The 19,432-nt window shown below is 42.3% G+C and overlaps 1 long non-coding RNA gene across 1 annotated transcript in view; it reads left to right on the forward strand.

Annotated features, from left to right (window-relative positions):
- Window positions 1-19,432, forward strand: part of LOC145509350 (uncharacterized) — a 57,951-nt gene that overhangs the window by 18,526 nt on the left and 19,993 nt on the right. The window contains exon 2 of the long non-coding RNA XR_014056030.1: window positions 2,137-2,208. This is a non-coding gene — a long non-coding RNA (uncharacterized LOC145509350). The remainder of the gene's footprint in view (window positions 1-2,136; window positions 2,209-19,432) is intronic.

Below are 19,432 nucleotides of genomic sequence, written 5' to 3' on the forward strand. Positions count from 1 at the left end.
GAAACAGTGTCAGACTTTATTTTTGGGGGCTCCAAAATCACTGCTGATGGTGATTGCAGCCATGAAATTAAAAGACGCTTACTCCTCGGAAGGAAGGTTATGGCCAACCTAGACAGCATATTTAAAAGCAGAGACATTACTTTGCCAACAAAGGTCCGTCTAGTCAAGGCTATGGTTTTTCCAGTGGTCATGTATGGATGTGAGAGTTGGACGGTGAAGAAAGCTGAGCACCGCAGAATTGATGCCTTTGAACTGTGGTGTTGGAGAAGACTCTTGAGAGTCCCTTGGACAGCAAGGAAATCCAATCAATCCATCCTAAAAGAGATCAATCCTGGGTGTTCATTGGAAGGACTGATGTTGAAGCTGAAACTCCAATACTTTGGCCACCTCATGCGAAGAGTTGACTCATTGGAAAAGACCCTAATGCTGGGTAGGATTGGGGTCAGGAGGAGAAGGGGCCGACAGAGGATGAGATGGTTGGATGGAATCACCAACTCGATGGACATGGGTTTGGGTGGACTCCGGGAGTTGGTGATGGACAGGGAGGCCTGGCGTGCTGCAATTCATGGGGTCGCAAAGAGTCGGACACCACTGAGCGACTGAACTGAACTGAATTCTGGGCAAACTCTGGGAGATAGTGGAGGACAGAGGAGCCTGGAAGGCTGCAGTCCATGGAGTTGTGAAAGTTGGATACGACTGAGTGACTGAACAACAACCACAATTTTGGGTCAGATGAGTGATCAACGTTGCTTGGGGCTGGTCAGTTACATGTACAAGTGCTTCCTACACTCTGGGCAAGAACAAGGAAAAGCTTTTCATGAGACTTGGAAACAGTGCTCTTCTAATTACACCTGGAATTATGAGCATTGAGCAATTTAAAAAATATCCATTGGGCAGAAACAGTTAAATAGGTTTGCAGGTGGGAGATACACTGAGCCTCATCAATGGTGTTTAAAGAGGAAGTTTCTACCACACTCAGATTTGTGAGTCTGTTCCTGGTGTAGCTCTGTTTCCTGGGTTCAGCTTCTTTTCTGAATTACAGCTTCTTCCTCCTTTTGGCTCAGCTTTTGCATCACTGTCTCAGGAACTCCTGCTGCTGAGCACGGCTCCGTCTGCAAATTCACCTTCTTGGGTTGTTGACTCTGTCCTTGTTAACTGAGCATTAACTGGCCTTTGCCATCTCTCTTCAGTCTCTGGACTTGGAGTCAGTCACATTCTGCTTGCCACGTCTCGATAAAATGATATTCACTTTCATGACGTTCACAAAAACCATAGAGATTTAGAGAGGGAATAACATTGCCATCCTCTAGTTGAAGAAAAAAAAGGCAGAGAAAGTGCTCACAGGTGATATGATTTGTCTCCATCCACTTTTGGGTTCAGATGAGTTACATCATTGTATCTGTAAATCTATGCCAGTTTCCTTTCCTATAGATTTTCAGTAGCAGCCGTGGGAGAACTGAAATATAAAATCCACCTTGTGGTTCTGTGAAAAAGTTTTCTTCCCTGTCTGCTTGAGTCCTATGGTGTTATTTGCCAGCTTTGCAATGTAACTCACAGTTCAATGTATTTGGTGTGATAGAAAGGATTTTAAAAAATAACTATCATCAAACTTTCATTTTCTTAGAGAAGTTGCTACCCTCTATGAGGTCAATGTACGTGACTTCATTAGTCAGAATTTCTCCATGACCATTCGAAGTGTTAGAGGCTAAGGCAGTGATTCTTAATTTTTGGTCCAGGATCCCTTTGGGGATCTGATGAGAGCCTTGAAGCTCTCCTACACAGACAATTGAATATATTGATATGAAATCAAATTTCCCTCTATTTTTAGGGGATCTGTTAACACCTCGAAGCTCCTTAGGTCCACACTGCAGTTTAAAACGTCCTGATTGGGGACTTCCCTGGTGGTCCAGTGGTTAAGAATTCATCTTCGAATGAGGGGGACATGGGTTAGATCCCTGGTTGGGGAACTAGATCCCACATGCCACGAGGCAGCTAAGCCAGCGTGCAATGACAAAGCTCTCACACGCTGCAACTAAGCACCTGACGCAGCCCAAAATAAATAATTAAAACGTACTGATCTAGTCGTGTGGTATCTACGCTAATTGATAGTTTAATAACATTTTATGTGTTTTCCAGGTGCCTCTACAAGGATGAAATTTGTACATGAGAAAAGCAAACATTTAAAGGACTGATGTTCTTGGAACAGTTGTAAGTAATAAAAACTTCCCCATTGTATCACTGATGTCATAGTTCAAATAGAAGCTTTTGAAATGCCACTTTGGGGAAGAGTCGAACCATTATTTTAAGCTTTGTCCTGCAGCTTGAATGAGTGAGTGTTCTGTTATCTGTTGGATAAAACCAGAGCTTTTGGTCAGGTCAGCATGAGGGCAGGAAGACAGATGACTCAGATGGAGCCCCCTCCCCATGACGATCGATTGTGCATGAATCACAGATCTCCAAAATGAAGACAGTTTTCCTGGGGACTGAGATGTTGCCTGGAGGAATGAGTTTATTGCTTGACCCCAAATTGGCATTTTACTGATGCTAACTTGTGGCTGTGATTATTAATTTATGAAACAAGCTCATAGACTTTTAGCTGATACGGAAACTTCCAGAACACAAGATCTAAGCTCTCATTTGACAGTTAAAAATAGAACTTCCCTATGATCCAGCAGTCTCACTTTTGGGTGTTTATCCAGAGAAATTGAAATCAAAATCTTGAAGAGGATCTGCACCCCCAGGTTCATTGCAGCTTTATGCATGATAGCCAAGACATGGAGGGGGTCTATCCACTGACAGACATATGGATGAAGAAAACGTGGTATGTATGTACAATGAAGTATTATTCAAGCTTAAAAAGAAGGAAATACTGCCAGTTTTGGCAACATGGATGGATTTGGAGGATTTTATACTAAATGAAATAAGCCTTAAAAAATATTCCTTAAAAAACTGGGAATAGAACTGCCATATGACCCAGCAATCCCACTGCTGGGCATACACACCGAAGAAACCAGAATTGAAAGAGACGCGTGTACCCCAATGTTCATCGCAGCACTGTTTACAATAGCCAGGACATGGAAGCAACCTAGATGTCCATCAGCAGACGAATGGATAAGGAAGCTGTGGTACATATACACAATGGAATATTACTCAGCCATTAAAAAAATACATTTGAATCGGTTCTACTGAGATGGATGAAACTGGAGCCCGTTATACAGAGTGAAGTAAGCCAGAAAGAAAAACACCAATACAGTATACTAATGCATATATATGGAATTTGAAAGATGGTAACGATAACCCTATATGCGAGACAGAATAAGAGACACAGATGCATAGAACAATTTTATGGACTCTGAGGGAGAAGGTGAGGGTGGGACGTTCTGGGAGAATAGCATTGAAACATGTATATTATCATATGTGAAACAGAACACCATTCCATGTTCGATGCATGAGACAAAGGCTCAGGGCCGGGGCAATGGGATGACCCAGAGGGATGGGATGGGGAGGGAGGTGGATGGGGGGTCCAGGAAGGGGAACACATGTAAATCCATGGCTGATTCATGTCAATGTATGGCAAAAACTATTACAATATTGTAAAGTAATTAGCCCCCAACTAAAATAAATAAATTTATTAAAAACAAAATAAAAATAAATAAATAAATAAAAACCACCCCCCAAAAAAGAAACAAGCCAGATACAGAAGGACAAATACCTTGTGATATCACTTGTATGAGGTCAAAGTCCTAGAAGCACAAAATAGAGCAGTGATTGTTGGGAGCTGGGGGAGAAGAAATGTGAAGGTTTTACTAATCCAAAGGTGCAGCATTTCAGTTATTTGAGATGAATAAAACCAAGATTATCTGCTACACAAAATAGTGTCAAATCACAGTCTGCTTCAAGAACACAGGATTTTTTGTTATGTCATTTTCTACATGTTGGTTATGTTAAGAGAAATTTTGTAATTAAACACAACAAAGGCTTAGACTAAAACACAAATGTCATTTTAAACATTAATAAGGCATAGTTATTTATTCAGCATAATTTGCTCTTATAGTGATTGTGTCAGGGCTGTAAATAGTGTGTTGTTGTTATTGTTTAGTCTCTACGCTGTGTTTAGTTGCCACGTTGTGTTTAGTTGTTAGTTGTGACCCCATGGACTGTAGCCTTCCAGACTCCTCTGTCCATGGGATTTCCCAGGCAAGAAGACTGGAGTGGGTTGCCATTTCCTTCTCCAGGGGTAGATGTTGTAGGGAGGAGTAATTATCTTTTATAAGAGCTATAACCATTGAATTTTTGTGGAGGAAAACAGAATGATCACATATTAGAAGACTGTACGTTAAAATGAGCAAACTTGTGAGAATGGGATGCATTTTTACCAAATGTAAAGACCGCCATCTTTGATCCAGTTTTCTGTTTTGTATATAGCTGAGCACCCCAATAAGGTGGATAGCACCTTTGAAGCACATCTTCTGCTCCACAAATGACATAAAAAGCCCCACCTTTCAGAACAAGGACAGCTGGTGTGTTCTTTGGAAGCATAGTTTAACATTTCTTGTCTTATTAGTCTATCAACCTGCTTTCCATTCTTTTTCAGCTAAAATTTCTGTCTGACACATTTTCATTGATCATATTTTCCTTTGCCAATGAATTTTCCTCTGTCCTTGTCTCCTTCATAGGCCCCAGTGTCTCTTTTGTGGGAGCAATACCTTCAAGCCGTGTTCCTCATGTGACAGTTGAACTAGAAGGGATGTTATTCATTTTAGTCCATCATTATTTTTTAACCTGTATGTCCTCGTCAACGCACAACTTTCTATTTCTTATTTTTCCTTTTGTTTTGATGTGTGTTTATTTCTAAACGGGATATTTCCCTCTGGAGCATCTTTATTAGGTCATAGCAGGCTTTCATACTTGCATTAAACTGTTATGAGTAGCTCTGTGTCTTAAACATGAATGTCTTATCCATCATCCACTGCAATTGTGGAAAGAGGCAGTGCAGGGTTGCTGAGAAGCTCCAGTGGAAGAAATCAGACTGAACTCCCTTTGATCTGGCTGAAAGTGGGTGGTACTTCCTAGCTATTCGATCTTGAGCATCTCATTTAAGAACTCTAAGCCCTAGTTTCCTTTTATTGTTTTAAATGAGGATCATCATGGCGATTTACCCGACTGACCCTGTGATCTGGGGATGGTACACATGGAGCACTTGGCAAGAGTAAATCCTGAAATAATAATACTTAAATATTTATTATATTTGTTGCCATTCTTATCATTATTTTGTAATAATTATTTCCCTGATTACTTTCTGCACAACTTCCTTAAAAAACAGCTAATTTAAAATGGAGTGTTTTTAAATACAAAATTAAATTTAGGCAGTGATACAAAGTATCATTAACTTTATTTCTTTGACCTTTCTTGATCTGTCTGGTTTATCTTAAAGGACTTTCTAATTTTATTTTTTAAGTTAAGCCATAACTGGCTGTAAATGCTAAAAATTTAAACTTGCAAATATTCTCTAATTATAAAGTTAATATTTCAAGGATTTTATTTAAGCACCTTATTTTCTTCTTCAGAAACCCAATTAAAATTCTTTAAGAATCTAATGTTACAGGGGATGGCATAACTAGCATTTTGCTTTTGAATTTATAGATACTTTGAAAATCTGAAAAATTTGACTGGAACAAAAGAACACATGAGTGAACTGTAGTTATGGGAAGCTGACCAGTGGTTTCCTGGGGCCAGGAGTGGGCAGGAGTAGGACTGGATGCAGAGGATTTCAGGGTATTATTTGGGGTCATGGAACTATTCCATGCTATAGTTGTGATGCTGGTTAAAAGACATATGTTTATCAGAACTAATTCATTTGTATACTTAAACCTGGTGAATAGTTATTGTACATAAATCGTACCTCAATAAGGCTGACCAAAAAGGACAAATATAAATATCTCATTATTATTTACCAGATATTTCTCTGAATTTACTCTCATTCCTGTTTTCATTTGCCCGATCTGTCTTCTTATAGAGTGGCTGATAGTAAGCCTTGAAGTTAGATGTAAAATGCCTCTGAGTTCTTTTAAGAAATTGTTTGCATTTCCATATATATTTTAGAATTAGTTTATTTATTTCAAGCCCCCGTCCTCTCCCCTTTGAAGCCCTCTGAGATTCTGATTTGAATTACATTGAATCTGTGGGTCAATTTGTTGGGACATCTGTCACCAAACACACCATACGTGTATTTAGACCAGGCAGAATGAAATGGGTTATTTGCTTTTTTAAGATAGTGCCTTTAGCTTTCTATTTTGTATTGGAGTACAATTGATTAGCAATGTTGTATTAGTTTCAGGTGTACAGTAAAGTGATTCAGATATACTTAGACACATGTATTCTTTTTCAAACTCTTTTCAGAAATGGGTTATTTTTGGTAGGATGTTTTCATTGCTTTAACAGTTTGGGTGAAATCATACTCCATCTTCCACAGATAGCAGCATCACCTGTACCTCGGGTGCTGTAGTTGGGTGACTTTCTTGAACCTGAGGCTCTTGGGGGCTGGTGTGCAGCTTCAGGGACTGCACTTTGATCCTATTTCTGAGCATCATTAAAATTCAGTTTCTAAGCCCCTCTCCAGGAGTAGTTTTGCTCTTGCATTATTTGTATCTTTCCAACTGGCTCTGTAAGCAGGTCTGAGATACACGTTTGATGGAAAACAGCGATATTATATTCCCCATGGTTCATACCAGAGGACCTGACTGGGAGGCAGGACTGATTGCCCACTGGGGCTGTGTGGCAGAGTTTTTCTGATCAATCTCACAGCCTCACCCTTTTTCCTCACTGACATGCCCCAGCAGGAGCCTCGCTCTGGGAGCCATTTATGGGCACTGCATGAAAGGAGGCTTTGAGGACCTTCCATCTCTGCGCCATCCCAGACAAAATCTGTACTAGATAAAGAATAACCTGACTGTGAAAATGTCCAAGTTTGTTCTTCAGTAGGAAGTGGATGTCAGGAACAGTCATTCTCTGATACCCTTGGGCTCTCCGAGGTCTCCTGGGGGAGGCCAGACTCTCACACTGAGAGCTGGTTGGTGCTGGGGATGGAGCGTCTCCTGACTGTGGTCACTGTGCCTGCACATGAGCGCTGCTGCCCAGGGTATCAGAGGGGAGGAAGCGCTCTCTGGGGCTTCAAGCAGATGTCTGAAGAGGAAGAGTCATGGGTCTGAGTAGGTTTTGAAGTCATTCTGTAAACAGCAGTTGCTGCCACTTCATCTACATTTGAGTTTTCGTCTTACTTTTTAAATTTTATTTATTTATATTTTTTTGGCTGTGCCAAGTCTTTGTTGCTGGGCAAGCTTTCTTTAGCTGTGACAAGCAGGGGCTACTCTCTAATTGTGGTGCATGGGCTTCTCATTGCAGTAGCTTCTCTTGTTATGGGGCTCTAGGTGCATGGGCTCGGTAGTTGCGGCACCCGGACTATAGAGCACAGGTTCAGTAGTTGTGGTGGACGGGCTCAGTTGCTCCATGGCATGTGGGATCCTCCTGGATCAGGGATCGAACCCAAGTCTCCTGCACTGACAGGCTGATTCTTTACCTCTGAACCACCTGGGAAGCCCTGCATTTGAGGTTCTAATGGAATTTCTTTTTCTGACTTCCGTTTTAAGAAGGCAGTCTATGGATTAGTGTTCTTAAGTTAAAACCTTCATCTGCTCTGCAGTGAGCCTGGTCGTGGTCCCAAAGCAGGACTCACCCAGCCTGAATGAGGTGAGTCACCCAGTAGGACTCACCCAGCGTGCTGGGACTACCTGGCAAGCTTGTGAAAACAGCACGTCTTGCACCGGTGCCCCAGGACGTCAGGGTTGCAGGCAGAGGGTGCTGGTGGGGACATCCTTTCTCCCTTCATTTTTTGTTACATCCTTAAGTGGCACCAGCTGGCTGAGCTTATTTTATCCTCATTTCTGCCTCCTCAAGTCCTGTCCTCGGTGGTCTGTCACTTTCAGCCCTAGAGCAATGATCTTAATAACTTAAAGATGAGTTCAGTGACCTTTTTTTTTTTTATTAATATTTTAATCCGCTTATGGCTGTGATATTGCAATGGCTCTGGTGTTTCCCTTTCTCAAACCACCTGGCACACAACCACTGATCAGATGCAGGAGCTGGGCACTCATGTGTCAGCTTCTTGGCCAGGATCTGATTGATGGCCAGTGATTTAATGCTTCAGGAAGACTTCTAGCAGCTATTTAATAAATGTTTGCATGTGTCCAAAATGAGAGGTATGTAAAGAAACTAGTTTTAAAAAAGAGTCAAAATGAAGACAATTGCATTGCAGATGGAGGGGGAGGGGCCTGGAGGCCACAGGGGCCCTGAGTGGGCAGGTGTGGATGAGGGCGGTCAGCTGAGTGAACAATGATGCTGAGCCCTGGGTGAGGCCCCAGCAGGGCCGTGGAGGCACCGTGCCAGGCTGGGCTGGAGGGGCCTACAGGACCCCTGGCGGGGGGCTGCTGGCAGGCAGCTGGAAGCTCAGGTGTGACCTGGGAGGACAGAGTGGGACATCGTCAGCATACGGTGGACATGGGTAACGTGGTCGTAATGGTCACCAGGAGCCCTGTCTTTACACAACACCTACCCGGCCAGTGTAGTGTCCATTCAGTCTTGTGTTGGGGAAGACTGATTAGCAGGGTACGTGCTGTGTTTGGAAATGCGGACGCAAGTGACAGGAGGAGTGGTTGGTCAGCAGCAGAAATAGATGAGGAGGAGGGGGAGGGAGTAAGGGAAGGAGAAAAGAGGAGGGCGGGGAGGAGGAGGACAGGCTTGAAAGCAGATACTCTTGGTGTCTGTCCCAGAGATGGACTCCATCCTTGACCGCAGGACAGCTTTCCTCACATCTGTTCTAGATGGATCTGTAACCTCAGCTGCTGTAATGTAACGGCTTACACAGTGTTGGCTCTCCAGGCTGAGTGGGAACAAGGGCACTGCCCCCGTGACCGTCTCCCACCGTGAAATGATAGAACCTCCAGATTCTGTTAACAGGTTTCCTGGCAGGGCGGCCCCTCTGAGGCATGGTTATGCCCCATCCTTCCTGCAGGTGGCGCTGTTTCCTCACAGTCCACACCTGCCCGCCTGCCCAGCGCCTGCACCTTAGCAAGATCCAGAGGACGAGTTTTAGTGAAATGAGGGTGGCATTTATAAATTTTTGGTGACATTCTTAGTTTCATGAGGAGGATAAACTATATATGGAGTAAAACTTCAGATGGAAAGATGTCTGGATTTTTGGTAACCCCCCCTCTGCAGGTTTGTAGCCACTAGTGGGCTGTCTTACTTGAAGCAGTGTACCTGGGTTGACTTTCCTGTCTCTTATTTGCACAACTCTTTTCTGGTAAGAAAAATTTGAAGAGACCACGATGCTGGGAAAGATTGAAGGCTGGAGGAAAAGGGGACGACAGAGGATGAGATGGTTGGATGGCATCACCGACTCAATGGACATGAGTTTGAGTAAACTCCAGGAGTTGGTGATGGACAGGGAAGCCTGGCGTGCTGCAATCCATGGGGTCGCAAAGAGTCAGACATAACTGAGCGACTGAACTGAACTGAACTGAACTTCCCTGGTAGCTCAGCTGGTAAAGAATCCACCTGTAATGCAGAAGACTCCGATTGGATTCCTAGGTCGGGAAGTTCCCCTGGAGAAGTGGTAGGCTACCCACTCCAGTATTCTTTGGCTTCCCTGGTGGCTCAGTTGGTAAGGAATCTGCCCTCAGTGCGGGAGACCTGGGTTCGATCCCTGGGTTGGGAAGGCCCCCTGGAGGAGGGCATGGCTATCCACTCCAGTATTCTTGCCTGGAGAATCCCATGGACAGAGGAGCCTGGAGGGCTATAGTCCATGGGGTTGCAAAGAGATGGCTGTGATGAGTGGCTAAGCACAGCATTAGGCTGGATACATATTTCTGAGTATGTGTAATTATAGAGAAAAGCAGAAGAATGGCAACCCCCAAAATGATACAGTTGGTAATTACTGGGTGGTGAGATGTTTAAGGGTTTTTTTTCTAAATGCACTTTTCTGTATTGTTTGAATTTTTCTCAAGCAATATGCCATTTTTAACAGTTTCGTTAAAGTATAATTTACATACCATAAAATCCACCATTTAAAGCAGTATGTAATTTTTACAAAAGCCATGACACCATTAAAAATCATGGGCAGGTCAGACCAAAAAAATATGGGCTTCACAGAACATGCCTTCTTGTACTTCTCCTGTGGTGGAAAAGCAGTGCGTGTGGAGGAATTTTAGAAGATTTTCTTGGGTGAAGGTGACACATAAACTCAACCAACAATTTTTTAAAAACAAAAGCAGCATTTGCTTTAAAATTGTTCTTCGCAACTTTCTCAACCTTCTGGCATTGCACTGTATCAAGAATAGTTCAAGCCGCCTTCATTTCAATAAAGCAGGGTGTGCAATTCAACAATTTTAGCATTTTCTGGAATGGTTTGGAGCTTTTGCATTTCTAACCTTAAACTTTTTCAAAGATTCCAAAAGTTTCAAGATTGCGGCCTTGGGTTGGAAAACTCCCCAGAGCAATTTCCTATGAAATTGTGCTATTTCTATTTCAGGAGAGAAACAGTGACCACATGATAGAATTTGATGATTTCGCATTCAGTAACCAGATGCAAACTGAAAGTAAGAGCAGCATTGCAAGAATACATGCCAGCTGTTCAAATGGTACCTTAGGAAAGACAAGTAGTGAATTAACTGAGGAAAGTGTTTTATATTAATAGCTGTATTTTTTACTTATTGGTTGCACCAGGAGAAGAATTTCACATCCGCAATGAAAGTGCAATGTCACATGTTTATATGATGTACTTGACTCCACTCCAAGTGGGAAGTTTTGCCTAAAAGCTTAGAATTGTGCTGTTGCTGTTTAGTTGGTAAATTGTGTCTGACTCTCTGGTGACCCTATGGACTGTAGCCCGCCAGGCTCTTCTGTCTGTGGGATTCTCCAGGTAAGAATACTGGAGTGAGTTGCCGTTCCCTTCTCCAGGGAATCTTCCCAATCCAGGGATCAAACCTACATCTCCTGCTTGGCAGGTGGATTCTTCATCACTGAGCCACTTGGGAAGCTCAGTGGTGAGAGTCAACATGATCTTTGAAAAGCCTAGAGAAAGAGATTTGAAGAGGTTTTTTTTTTTTTTTAATTGAAATATAATTAACTTGCAGTATTATGTCTGTTTTTGGTGTACAACGTAGTGAGTCAATATTCTTACACATTACAAGTGATCACCATGATATTCAGTTACCATCTGTCACCATGCAAAGACATTAAAATATGATTGACTGTATTTCCCACACTATGCATTTCATCCCCATGACTCATTTATTTTATACCTGGAGACTTATGTTTTTCTTCATCTTCCTCAACTATTTCTTTCACCACCTCCCTTACACTTCCTGATGGCAACCACATGTTTGTTCTCTGTATCTATGAGACTGTTTCTGTTTTATATTTGTTCCTTTGTTTTGTTTTTTAGATTCTGTATGTTGGTGAAATTATACAGTGTTTGTCTTTCTTTGTCTGACTTATTTCACTTAGCATACTGTTTTCTAGGATCATCCACGTTGTTGCAAATGAGATCCATATCAGGATGTTATTATTTTGTATGGCTGAGTAATATTCCACTGTATACATGTACCACATCATCTTTACCCATTCCTCTCTCGATGGGCACTTAGGTTGCTTCCATATCTTGGCTATGGCAAATAATGCTGCAATGAACATAGGGGTGCAAACATCTTTTCTAATTAATGATAATATGTTTTTTATTCTTAATTTATGTGGTGTTTCATATTAAGTGATATGAAGATGTTGAACCATCTAAAGCGGGTTTTTAAAAAGTTCAGATTGTAACAATTTAGATACATTGCCCTTTTAGAGAAAAGCAGCCTACCAGTCCAATTGTCCATGACCTGCCAGCCATTAATAAAAATAATTTCTAAGCTCTATGACATGTTTCTCAGGGAGAATAACTTTGATTTAATAATAGCTAATATTCCCTAGTGGCTCTGTGGTAAAGAATCCATCTGCCAATGCAAGAGATGTGAGTTTGATCACTGGATCAGGAAGATCCCCTGGAGAAGGAAATGGCAGCCCACACTGGTATTATTGCCTGGGAAATCTCATGGACAGAGGAGCCTGGCCAGCTACAGTCCATGGGGTTGTAAAAAGAGTCAGGCATGACTGAGTGACTTTTGCTGAGTTCGGCAGCATTTCTAACACAAATGTATAATCTTGGAGATTTTCCTGTTCCAAACTTTATTTTCATCTGTGGAACATCAAAGAGTTTTCTGATTTTCTAGGATTAAAAATAAAACACAAATCAATCTAGCCTGATCTTTTTCAGTCTTGCATTGTTTTTAAATTCACCACCTTTCCTTGCTCAGGCTCCCTCTTGGCATGAGGGACCCGCTGTACAAAGAGGCCAAGCTCACATGCGCTCACCTTAAACTGTGACTTATTTGTACTTAGAAAAAATGAGCATGTTAAGGAAACCTGTGACAAAACCCAGACAAGGCACACTGCCTACAACCTCCAAGAAGAGCTCTGCTAAGAGACAACTCTGTGGCCTTGGAGACGTTTGCTGGGGACACAGCCCTGCCGTGATGGGAAGATAAATGGAGGAACTTACTACACCGAGCAGAGGCAATCTGTTCACAGTAACCCAAACCCACGCTAAGTTTCTTTTCATTTTGAGCTAAACTCTACAGGAGTAGCATGGAGAACAGAAACAGCTCTTTGCCTTTAGCTGTTCATTCCCAAGGACTCAAAGCATACACTCATTAATATATTATTGATTAGATGCTGATTCTCGCATGGTGGAAGCAACAGTTACAATTTTCTGGACAGCAGTTAATCTCTGTTCTTTCTCTGAGGCTGGTTGAAAGCTTGTCACCAGGTAGGAGAGAGAACAAGTTTGTGTAAAAATGTTCCTGGTGAAACATACAAAGAGCAATTACACATATAATTATATTATCACTCATCTTTGATGTGCCACACAGAGCTAGTATGATGAATTTTTTCTGCACTCACATTTTAGAAAGAGCAAATCTACTGCTCTGGCAAAGAAGCTAGACTAAGTCTTAGGAACCACAATGGAGACACAGTCAAGTCCATCAGAAACTAACAGGGAAGGGTTTTATTAACTGATACTCTAGTTTTCTGAGCCATATTATACATATTATATGCATTGTTGATTTTAAACTAGTCTGGGTACAATAAAAACACTTTGTATTATGTTATATAATTCACACTTGCAATTTAAAAAAGAATAGATACATGTGTATATATAACTGAATCACTTTGCTGTGAACGTGAAAGCTAACACAACATTGTTAATCACCTATACTCCAATATAAAATAAAAAGACAAAAAATTCACATGTTTCAGAAAGTACTTAAATATATTTAAGCAAACTGTAGTCCTAGTATAGATTATGTTTCGTTGGTTGTACTGTGGTAGAGGCTTTCCTGTTGGCTCAGATGGTAAAGAATCCACCTGTAATGCGGAGACCTGGGTTCGATCCCTGGGTAGGGAAGATCTCCTGGAGAAGGAAATGGGAACCCACTCCAGTATTCTTGCCTGGAGAATCCCATGGACAGAGGAGCCTGGAGGGCTACAGTCCTTGGGGTTGCAAAGAGTTGGACATGACTGAGAGGCTAAACAGCACAGCTCATTGTGGTAAAACAATGGTTTTTCACTGGAGCTTTTTAAAGAATCACCTGGAGAATTTGTGGGGGGAAAAAAAACGTGATAACCATGTCCCACCAGTCCCAGTTAAGTTAGGATCTCTCAGAGTGGGAGCCTCACATCCACATTAAAAAAAATAGAAGTTCTCCAAACAATTGTGATGTTCAACCAGGGTTGAGGCTTAGTGATGAAAGGTTACATGGAGTTGAAGTGACTTTCTAATATTGTTCTAATTACTTTTGTAGTTTTTTTCTCCAAAGAAAGAAAAGGATGAAAAATACTAAAACAAAAACTGGAAAATTAGAGCTTTTTGATAATTGGAATAAATAATAGAAGTTCGCAGCCTCATGCTCTATGCCTTTGATAGCTTCTGATTCTTTTCTTTGTCAAGATTTGGTTTTTAAACTAAGGCCTTAGCAGTACTTTCACTCCTTTAAGGCACTGGATGTCCATTTAATACATAATTTGTACAGGTTAATTGATCCCCAGTGTCGTGAAACAGCTAAAGCCCTTCTGACAGCATTTACTACCAAGCAGTGACTTACAATTCAGCCAGTGGCATGAACAGGGATGGATGTGTGACTTGAGGCAAATTCTATCATTTCTTTATATTTCTCACCTCATTTTGGCAAATGAGAGTAAGACCGTAATCGCTCAGGAATGCTAATATGTTAAAACTAATTTTATCTAGAAATATACTGGAATGGAATGTCAATTGAAAGTAAAATGAAGAGCCATGAAAAAATTCCTGTTATTTATCACAGTGGGTTTTCTGACTATCAATCCTTTTACTTTGAAGGAGAAATATAAATGAAAGTATATTCTTGGAAGGACTGTAATTTATGTCTGTCAAAGCCAAGATTCTCAGGGACTCAGGCTTAAATGGCAGTTTATCTGCTCTATGGGCCAAGTGAAAATCAACTTCCTTCTAGAGTTGACTTGAACTTACATTTCTAATCAGAAGTGGCTCTGCAGTATTTTCACCCTCAGAGCTCCATTGTGCATCATGCTATTCCACATAAATTGAATGGAAGAAATATGACTGGATTCTTTGTATTGTGTGACCCTGTCATTCATCTCAGAAAGATTTTTATAAATATAAAATTTACTTTTTAAAACTGCATAATTTTCTTTCAGAGAAAGCTTTAATAATATCCTTTCTGAGTCAGGAATAGAGAAAGAAAATCTACCTAAAGCTGACTCTATAGCCCTTCAATTGTTTTATTATTGAAAAGAATAGGACTTATTATACCTCAGTTATGATTCTAAATTGAAGTTGCACATCCAGGTGGCTTAAAAAGTTACTGGGTTTCAAAAACTATTGTATATCTTTATTAATATAAAAACTTGAACCACGTGAGTACTTTAAAATCTCACAAAATATAAAGTGAGGGAAAAGGGAGGAAGTAATAGAAATATGATGTCAAGATGGTCACAGATTTTAAGTGTCAGTCTGTACTGTGTGTCTGTAACTAATATAAATTATGTTTTATTCACCCTCACTGAACCTCCAAAACATTGTTTCCACTTGTCACACACAAGGACGCTAGATCTCACAGAGTTTTGGTTTTGCACCAGAGTTGCACAGATTATGATGGGATCACAGTCTTTCTCTGTGGGGGACTGTTTTCCTACAGTCCTGCGTTAAATTCTCCAGACGAGCAGAAAGAGAAGGAGATGATGTTTCCTCATGACTCCCAGGGATGTCAGCTTTGAGCAGGGAGATGGACATCCCCAAAAACCTCTCTGCTGGGACTGGATAAATTGGATGGATGTGTGCATAAAGTGCCGTGAAAACATTTATGCCTTAGGGTGTCACCTTCCTGTTGGCTGTGCTCCTTGCCTTTGACCCTCCCTAGGGGATGTCCACCTCCTTGCCTATCTTCCCTTTTTTATCCCCCATCCACTCCCCTCCACTGTGCCCTGGAGGACTGTGTGGCTTGGACACCTACTGCTTCCATAGCTTCAGGCTTTTCCATGAAGGAGCGCACTCCGCCTTGAAGAGACAAGCCACTGGAATCGGGCTCTGCTTCTCCAAGCCTGGCGTTCTCCACCTCTGCCTGGTAGAGCTCGGCTCAGGTGAGGATGCAGCCTGCTGCCAGCTCCGAGTGGCTCTTTCAGTTGATTTCGTGTGATTTCAGGTCTGACAGTTTTCTTATTTTTTTACCGTGTGTTTGTGTTTCTCTGTCTGAGATAATATCACAGTGAAAGTGAAACTGAAACTCCCTCAGTCGTGTCTGACTCTTTGAGACCCCATGGACTGTACAGTCCATGGAATTCTCCAGGTCAAAATACTGTAGTGGATAGCTTTCCTTTCTTCAGGGGATCTTCCCAACCCAAGGATCGAACTCAGGTCTCCTGCATTGCAGGCGGATTCTTTACCAGCTGAGCCACAAGGGAAGCCCAATATCATGGTGCTTCCAACCAATGTTTCTCAAAGTATGTTTCTCCAAAGTGCATGCTAGCAAGCATGAATTTTGCACATAGCAGCAGTGATTTAGAGCAGAAAAGGAACGTTGACTTTTCACAAATGCATCTCTTCTTCACTACTGTTGGCTTCTAGAGATCAGTGTGGGGATGTAATTTCCCCCCCATCTTCTAGGACTCTGTTTACTGGGACTGCTGGTCCTCCACGGAGACCTGGAGCTTCTTACACGCCTGTACTTTACTTGGGGTGATGCCCTGTATGTGGGCAGTGCACACCCATAGGTGGAGGTCATTTGTTTGAAGTGTTAGATCTTCAGAGGCTCAGCAACCCAAGTTGGTTTATTTTACCTTCCTTTATCACTCCTCTGTATGGAAAGGGATTTAGATGGTTCTGTTGGAAAGGGTAACCTGGAAGGCCAGTGTGTAACAGATAATTATATCATAAATCTCTCAATGACCAAATCATATGAATTTTCAAAACATAATATTGAATATACCTAAGAGGGTCTTAAATTTTGCATTTGGAAAGCTCCCTCCAATGACATTCCATTCCACATTTAGAAATCTCACACTTTCTTCTACACTTGGAATGAATGACTTGACAGTAACAAGGATTATAATTTAGAGATAAGTCACATTGCTGATTGAACAATTGAATCTTTTTTGCAGTTTTATTCATTAACTATTTCCTACAACTACTGTATGATTTTGGTCTTCATATCTTTTCCTGTCCTCTTATCTTCTACATGTTAAAAGCTTATCCACTATTCATTTATTTCTTAGGCTTCCATCCAAGTCAGAAGCAATTGATTCTTAAAGAAGTGCTAATATTCCCAGGATTTTAAACAGCGGCAAAGCTCATTGGTGAAGAATATAGCTCTGGGTTCTTTTCCAGTTGTGGTAAGCGCTCTATTCTTGGTTGACAGGACTTTTGTAATCTGTATGTGACTTAAATCCGGAAATGAAATATAAAATGAAGCCCTTGTTATGGGCAAAAGGAAACAGTATCTATTTATGGGAAGCTTTGGTCAAAGGCATTTTTAGCTCCCTCTGAGGTGTAAATCCTCACATGGCAATCAACCGTGGGCAGAAATTGGATTTAACGGTTCAGTTGAGAGTGTCTTCCAGCCCAGAACTTTGAGAGAATTGTGGAATTTTAGAGTTGGTAAGAGTCTCATGGAACAGACTGAAATCTATTGCCGTAGATGCATTTGGAGAGTGAATTTGGGTTTCTGAAGCCAATTTAAAACCAAAGGAGGCTGGCGTACACACGGACAGTCATCCACAGTGCGCTATTCTCTCATTGTTGGAGCAGAGACGTTTATAGCAAAGTTATATATCTTGGACTTCCCTGGTGGCTCAGATGGTAAAGCGTCTGCCTACAATGCGGGAGACACAGGTTCAATCCCTGGGTTGGGAAGATCTTCTGGAGAAGGAAAATGGAGATCCACTCCAGTATTCTTGCCTGGAAAATCCGAGGAGCCTGGTAGGCTACAGCCTATGGTGTTGCAAAGAGTCAGACACGACTAAGCGACATCACTTTCACTTTCACTATATATCTTGTGCATCCAGTGACCCATGTTGGTTTTTGAGGATCTTTTTATTATAGCCTCATCCTGTTTTCTTCTGAAGAGTTTTGCTGTGAGTGTAGTGGTCACATGTCATGCTTGGATCTAGTGGTGAAAACCAGGAGGATGTGTTGGTGAGGACTGAGTGTTCTCTGCCAACCACCCCCACCTCCCAGCCTGACTCAGCACCCTCAATCCCTCAGCCAAGCCCCCAATCTCACCTCAGGTTATTTCAGCTGCTTCTGAAGTGATATTCAGGGAAGAGAAGGAACAGGGCCCTGGAACTGGGGGAAGCTCAGATGTGAGTCTGGGGCAGTTGGATGCTGCCTCCTGTGCCTGCTATTTGCTCCTATCCTCAGAGCTTCTCCCCTCTAATCTGACCCTTTAGGCAGAGGACAAGGCAGGAGGCCCAGGGCTTGGAGTGGCTGGGAGCCCTCAGGCATCTGTGGCCCCAGCACCCTTTTACCTCACCTGTCACCTGTGACTCTCCCCATTGGCCAGAGTCCATTCTATTTAGACAAATCTCAACTTCCTGGAGTTCCTATAAGACTGATTTTATCTACACGGAAACTAGAGGCTCAGGAAAAGGAGCTCCTCCCACAACTAGTAGGCATGACCCCTCCCAAGATGCCGTCATCACCTTAAGTTCCGAACCGCACATCTTCCTCGTCTACGCTGTCCTCACAACATGCCTGCACTCTGGCATTATTTCATTCTTTTTTAGGGCTGAGTAGCATTCCACTTTGGCCATCTGATGCAAAGAGCTGACTCATTAGAAAAGACCCTGATGCTGGGAAGGATTGAAGGCGGGAGGAGAAGGGGACAACAGAGGACAAAATGGTTGGATGGCATCACCGATTCAATAGACATGAGTTTGAGCAAGCTCCGGGAGATGGTGAAAGACAGGGAAGCCTGATATGCTGCAGTCCATGGGATCACAAAGAGTCAGATACAACTGAGTGACTGAACAGCAAGTATTCCACTGTGTGTATGTACCACATCATCTTGTCTTCTCTGGCACCCTTTTAATTGCTTCCTGTTGTGTTGTTTTTTTCCGCTGCTGTGGTCCACACAGTGTCACCAGAAGTCACCACCACCTTTTCCTGTTTAAACATCAAGCCAGGCTCCAGCTCAGCACTTTGCTCCCTGGGTATGTGGACAGATGAGCCATCCTGCAAGTGTGGGGCTTTGAGTGACCTCCTGGCTTCTTCCCATGAGATGTCCATAGTGCCATCAGCTCTGGTTGTAACCAGCAGCCATAGCTGCCCATGTTGCCAAATGTCCCTTCTTCCTGAATTGAAACCACTTGTTTAGCTTGTGTGTGTATGTCTCTTTCTTAAGCTAATTTCCAATTTATTCACACTGCTACCAGAACAAAGTTTTTATAATGAAAGTTTCATTAAGGAATTCCCTTTATTTAGGGCTTCCCTGGTGGCTCAGTGGTAAGAATTTGCCTGCCAATGCAGGAGGCATGAATTCGGTCCCTGGTCCAGGAGGATACCATAGCCATGGAGCAGCTGAGCTCATGTGCCACAACTACTAAGCCCGTGGTCTAGAGCCCAGGATCTGCAACTACTGAGGCCCACACACCCTAAAGGCCATGCTCTGCAACAAGAGAAGCCACCGCAGTGAGAAACCCTCACACCACAACTAAAGAGTAGCCCCCTCTCACCAAAAGTAGAGAGAAGCCCATGCAGCAGCCAGGAACGAGTGCAGCCAAATAA

The sequence above is a fragment of the Giraffa tippelskirchi genome, chromosome 6, assembly GCF_054371585.1.
Source record: "Giraffa tippelskirchi isolate mGirTip1 chromosome 6, T2T-mGirTip1v1.2.pri, whole genome shotgun sequence".
Taxonomy (NCBI): Eukaryota; Metazoa; Chordata; class Mammalia; order Artiodactyla; family Giraffidae; genus Giraffa; species Giraffa tippelskirchi.